Below are 6,597 nucleotides of genomic sequence, written 5' to 3' on the forward strand. Positions count from 1 at the left end.
GCCAAGTTAAAATCCCTAAGGAAGCTGGGTATGATGTCCCACACTGATGATGTCAGCATTTGGGAGAGGGAGGAAGAGGAATTATGAGAATATGAGACCAACCTAGGCTATAGTGAGTCAGAGACCAGCCAGCGCTGCATAATGAGACCATGTGACAAAACAAACAAAAATAAAACCAAAGAACACAGTAACAAAAAAAAATGGACGAATCATCTTGATGGACATTGCTCTAACAGGAAGCCATGCAGAGACTAAAGCTGGCATTGTTAGCCGAAGAAACGGAAACAAACAGAGGTGTTGGAGGAGGCTGCTAGTTAGTTCCCGGATGCTTAGCCCAAAATAACCACACAGAAACTGTATTAATTAAATCACTGCTTGGCCCATTAGCTCTAGCTTCTTATTGGCTAACTCTTACATATTAATTTAACCCATTTCTAGTAATCTGTGTATCACCACGTGGCTGTAACTTACTGGCTAAAGTTCTGGTGTCTGTCTTTGGCTAGGCTACATGGCTTCTCTCTGACTCCACCCTTCTTTCTCCCAGAATTCCATTTAGTCCCCCTCCCCTGCCTACCTCTATTCCCTGCTCAGGCCCAAGACAGTTTTCTTTATTCAGTAATGGTAATTACAGCATACAGAGGGTAATCCCACATCACAGGGCAGCTACAAAGCAAACAAACCAGAAGTAACAATGGTGGGCAAGGACTTTGAGAAGCAGAGCCTTTGTCCAGTGCAGGTGGGAATGTCCAGTTTTGAAACTGCTGGATAAAGCAGCCAGCCCTCCTTGCCTTAAAAGGTTCAATACAATGTTACCCTCTAACAGGAGGTTCCACTCCTGCGTGTACTCACAAGGGTAGCGTGAATTCTAATTGGTTTTATTAAACAAAAACCTGGAGTCAGATATTGGGGGGTGAAATCTGAAAGATCAGAGAAGCAGAGCAGCCAGACACTAGTTCTTACCTCTATGCAGTCCTCAGACCAAATGCGGATAAGATCCTGTCTCCTAGAATCCTCAGACTGAATGCCATCTCTATGAAACCACAGACTGAATCCTGAGCTCCTGTCTCCTCCCACTTTATAGTCCTCTCTCTGCCCAGCCATATTACTTCTTGTCTCCACCTCCCTAGTCCTGGAATTAAAGGTGTGAGCCACCACTACTTGGTTTTGTTTCTCTTTTAGACTGATTTAATCTCCTATAGCCCAGGGTAGCCAAGAACTCACAAAGATCCATCTGCCTCTACCTCCCGAGTGCTGGGGTTAAAGGTGTGCCAGCACTGCCTGGCCTCTGTGGCTGACTAGTATGGCTAGTTCCACACTTTTATCTTTGGGCAGGCTTTATTTGTTACAGCACAAACAAAATATCACCACACATAAGACAAAGAAAAATGAGTCCACATGAAAAAAAAAAAAAAAAACTCAAACAGCAGAACTCATAGTTGTAGATGGAAGTTTCCCTTTTGATAAAGGCCATTGCTTAACCCATATAGGTTTCTTAGTTAACCATTTTAAATGTAGGGCTGTTGGTACTTCTGAGTGTTCACCAGTTCAGACAGCCTGAATGGTCAGCGTCTATTTTTTATAGTACCTTATAATATCTTTCCCAGTAACATGAGTTGTTTTGTGGTCTGCTTCTGAGACTGCAGGAATGTACCTTTAAAATGGAGGGCTGACCAGACTGGGAGAATTCTGGTAAGAGGAAATACAGAGAGGCAATCACCAGCCAGATGCAGAAGAAACAAAATGAGAAAGCCTTACCAAGAAAAGGTACCAAGCCACGTGACTAAACATAGACAAGAATTATGGGCTAATTTAAGTTGTAAGAGCTAGTTAATAATAAGCCTAAGCTAATAGGCCAACCAATTTGCAATTGATATAAACCTCTGTGTGTTTCCTTGGGACTAAATGGCTGTGGGACTGGGTAGAACAGAAACCTCCATTTATACATAGCATCACCCATGACAGACATCCCAGATGTTCATCAGCTGATGAATGACAGGGAGTATATCCGTAATGTGGAATATTATGCAGCCTGAAGGGAAATGGTGTACTGAGAAAACCTGTAACAGGCATGAGGGAATGACTGTCTTAGTCTCTCTTCTACTGCTGTGACAAAACACCATGACCAAGGCACCTTATAAAAGAAATCATTTGGGGTTTATGGCTCCTGAGGGTTAGAGTCCATGACTGTCATGGTGGAACCACAGCAGCAGGCAGGCAGGCATCATGCTGGATCAGTAGCCAAGATCTTACATATTGAAACAACAACCACAAGGAAGAGAGAGAGCCAGCTGGGGAAATGTGAGCCCGCCCGCAGTGACACCTCCAACAAGACCACACCTCCTAATCCTTCCCAAAAAGTTCCAAACTAGGGCCAAGCATTCAAACACAAGAGCCTTTGGTGGCCGTTTTCACTTAAACAACAACATGAACCTTAAAGCCACGCTGATGAACTAATGAAAAAGTCACAAAAGCCACATGGTGCATGATTACAGCCACAACAAAGGTTCAAAATATACAAATGGAGTTACAGAAAAGAGACCAATGGTGGTCTCAGAAGATCGGGGGGTAGAGAGAGGTGTGACCTCGACTGAAAGTGGATGGAGACAGATGCTCCGGAGCTGGAGTTACAGGCAGCCGTGACCTAACATAGGTGCTCAGAACTGTACTCCGGTCCTATGCAAGGGTTGTAAGCACCCTCTCCTGCTGAGACAGCAAAATTAGGTTGTGGTGATAGACACACTCTATGAATGTCAAAACCGAAGCGTACACTTCAATAGATGGATTCTATGGGATATAAATTATACATCTGTGAAACTGTTAAGCTAAACCAACACTAACGCCGCACAAGGAAGGCCCCGGGGCTAATTCACGTGGACATGGAGACAGGCAGGACAGCAAATGTTCTCTGTGATGATGGACTTAGGTCTGTAACAACAGCAAGAGGCCACCATGACCAGTGAGGGAATCATGGCTGCAGATGTCACACAAGGAGTGAACCCAGAAGCACACACAGTGTGCACTGTCTTCTCAGCCCCTGTTCTAGAGAACACCATACAGAGCTTGTATTTTGATCCCGATCTTTACTCCTGCCATCAAAATCAAGACTCGAAGGAGGAAGCCTCTGTGCTGAACCTGCTGAAACCAGGGTGTGGGAGGGAGGGGACTGGACCTTCTTCCTCTGTATGAGGGCATCAGACTGAAGAACTGGACCCTGTGACCTAAGACACACACACATACTCACACACTTACACACACACTCACGCACACGCACACACACACATCATCTTGGGGAGGCTTTTGAGAAGACATTTCTTCTAGATTGTCTAATATTCGATCTGCACACTTGTGCCTAATTTGCACGCTCTCCCTAAGTGAGTTTGCTTAGCATCCTGACACTGACTTTCCTGTAGAGAACACGGCCTCACTCTGCTCGAAGACAGTCTATGCTGGGATCCTCCGGTCCTTGAAACAATACATTACCCGAGAAACCATTTGGGTCACTGCCGGCTGAGTCTTTCTTGATTCCTATTTTTTAGAGGGTGAATTTTGGTAATCCTTGTGTTTTCCTGAAACACAATTTTATCCAGTTTCATTAATATGTATCTAAGTATATCAAAGAGCCCATGAATCATCTTTTAGTGTACCATGATCTCTCATTAATTCTCCTGTGTAATTTCTTATTTTTGATCCCCCTTTTTTGCTCCTCTTCCTCCTTTTCCCTCCTCCTCCTCCTCTTATTTTTCCCTTTCCTTTGCCTCTTTCTTCTTGGTTTGACTTTTAATATTTTTTTTTCTGAGAATCCAATTTTCTGGTTGGAAACTCCCTATGCAGACCGGGCTGGCCTTAATCTTGTAGCAATTCCCCTACCTCTGCCTCCTGAATGCTGAGATTACAGGCCTGCACCCCTACACCTGGCTTTATTTTTTATGTTTAATGTAAGTGATTTTATGGCCAATTTTTAAATCCATTTCCTCCTTGTCCTGTAATTCATGTTTTATTTTTATTATTTTCATATTTTGTGTTATTCTTTATGTTTTCTCTTAACTTCCACAGCACACTTAAAATTATTTCTTTGTTAATATCTGACATGCATTCACACTTTCCCAGGAAATCAGCTTTGACCACCTTCCATTAGTCTCCAAATATTGTAATTTATTATTACTAATTTCTAGAGTGATTCCAACTCCAATTTTTCTTATTGGCCCAAAAATGGTCTCAAAGAAAAAATCATAGTTTTTTTTTCTCTTATCATGATTTTATGAGATATTTTAATTACACTGTTAAACTTGATGATGTTTGCTGGTTTATAATAAATGCTATTATCATGCTAGAAAGAATCAGTTACCGTCCCAGCAGGAAAACAGAACCCTGAAAAGATGGGATGGAATTGAGTGAGGAAAGCCAGGGAGGAGATGAAGGCTGGGCTATGGGGTCGTGAAAAGACGCGAGGCATCAGAAACAGACAGTGGATCTGCTGCTCCCCAGGGACCTGTGGCGCCATCAGAGGGGCAAGGATCACTGGGACGTGAGAGTCAGACTTGCTGGGACTACCTGCGGGAATTGAGTCTGGAGAGAGAACCCTGAAAGGTCTGGAGAAGGAGCAAGGGAGGGAGGCTGGCATGGGGGGGGGGGTCAAAAATAATTACTCCATGCCTTTTCCAAAGTTAGGCTTGGGGTGTGTGTGTGTGTGTGTGTGTGTGTGTGTGTGTGTGTGTGTTTACCATTCCAGTGTTGGGGTGGAGACCAGCAGATCCTAGGATCTTCCCAGCTAGCCAACCTGGTCAAAATAGCAAGCTTCAAGTTTAGTTAGAGATTTGTCTCAGAGAACAAAAGTGAAGAACAGTAGAGACAGGTAACCTAAACCTTCCTCTGGCCTCCACATCTACATGTAACACGCACACACATGCACACACACACACAAGCATGCATGCACACCACATCCCTTTCCACATTCCCATCTTCTGCCCACAGCCAATGGCACAGTCTGAAGATGGAGGATTTAAGAATCCAGCAGAGGCCACACAACTACAGAGCTCAGAAACCTGGGAGCAGAACATGAGGGACAGCAGATCCCCAAACCCATAACATCTTTCCATCCCTGTTAAACACTGGAATAGATGAAGCCTCTTCATGCTTGGTGGGGTGCCCTTGGGGATTTGGGGCAGTCCGTTCTCTCCTTCCACCCCATGGGTCCAGGGTATGGAAGCCTGGTTGTCATTTTCAGAGCTGGTGGCAAGTGTCTTTGACAGTAGAGCCATCTCATGGCCCTAAGTCTGGCTGAATTTGAGAACTATTATTTTTGGACAGTGATTGTTATAGTTTTGTATCAGGGTTGAATTTGCTTTGTGAAATAGATTAGAAATTTTCACGTGTTTTTGTTCTGAAATAATTGACCTGGTGGGAATAATCATTGCCCAAAAGTTAAAGAGGAACTGACTCCATGATATTCCTGATTCTTTTCTTTCAGGTGACTCTCAAGCCACATTCCACGGGTTTGGCTTAGACAATTTTTTTCCTCTACATTTTGAGCCAATTTTGGTCATTTGTAATTTTCTCAGAAATGGCAGGTTTCCTGAACACTCATTTTCTCCCGGCAGATCTGTGTTCGATTCCATCAAGCTTGGGAGGTAAGGCTTTTGGAACGAGGTCATTGTGGCTGACCTGGGGCAGACAGTGGACTATACCAGAGCTTCCTAAGAGGCTTCATCCAGCAGGTCCAAGTGTTCAACTTCCTCTGCAGCCCAGGGACCACCACACCCCATGGAACTGGCCTCAGCGAGACTAGCCGGAAGTGGCCTTCCTGGTGATTCATCAAGTGGCTGCTTAACCTCAGCACCTGCTTCCCCTGGACACCGACCTCTGGGAACTGTCACTGTGATTTAGCCCTCAAGGGAGCAGAAGCAGCCAGCCAGCATGTGAGGTGGAGGAACAGGGAGGAAGGAGCGGGTGCGTGCAGGAGCCAGCCTGCTGTATGAAGGATGCCTTCCTGGGAAAGCCTTATCTTCAGCCCCTGCTCTGTCACTTTGCATGTGACCTTGTGCATGGCCTCCTGGGCTGCAGTTACAGGCGACGCAAGAGGCTCTGAGGCCATACTGGATTTATGTTTCCGCCACCAAATTCCCTGAGGAGTAAGCGCAACCTGGGCATCCATCACCGTGGGCTCTCTGTCTAATGAGAAAGCAACGCAACTGTGTGAGAAATGGTGTCTGAGGCCCAACTCAGGAGAAACTGAAACCCCACAGGTCTGCCCAGCAAGCTCCCATGCTCCCAGTTCTCTCTCAGTGGCTGCAGTGCAGACGCCTGCCCTGGAGAAACAGCACATCTGCTAGGTGAGGTCTGGTGAGAACAGAGATGACAACCAGAGTGGCTGAGGGTGGGTGGGGGGAGTTGCAACTGGCAGACAAGGAGCAAAGTGATGGCCCTCGGTGACAGGTCAGAAATTTTGTTGACCTCTCTGTGTGTGTGTGTGTGTGTGTGTGTGTGTGTGTGTGTGTGTGTGTGCATCCAGAGCCTACCCTGCTCTGTCGCTGTCTGTCTTATTCCTTTGGACAGGATCTTTCCCTGAACCCGGGTCTAGGCTGGCAGCCGACAGTCCCC

This window comes from Alexandromys fortis, unplaced genomic scaffold (assembly GCF_014885135.2).
Source record: "Alexandromys fortis isolate MF-2015 unplaced genomic scaffold, M_Fortis_MF-2015_v1.1 scaffold_44, whole genome shotgun sequence".
Taxonomy (NCBI): Eukaryota; Metazoa; Chordata; class Mammalia; order Rodentia; family Cricetidae; genus Alexandromys; species Alexandromys fortis.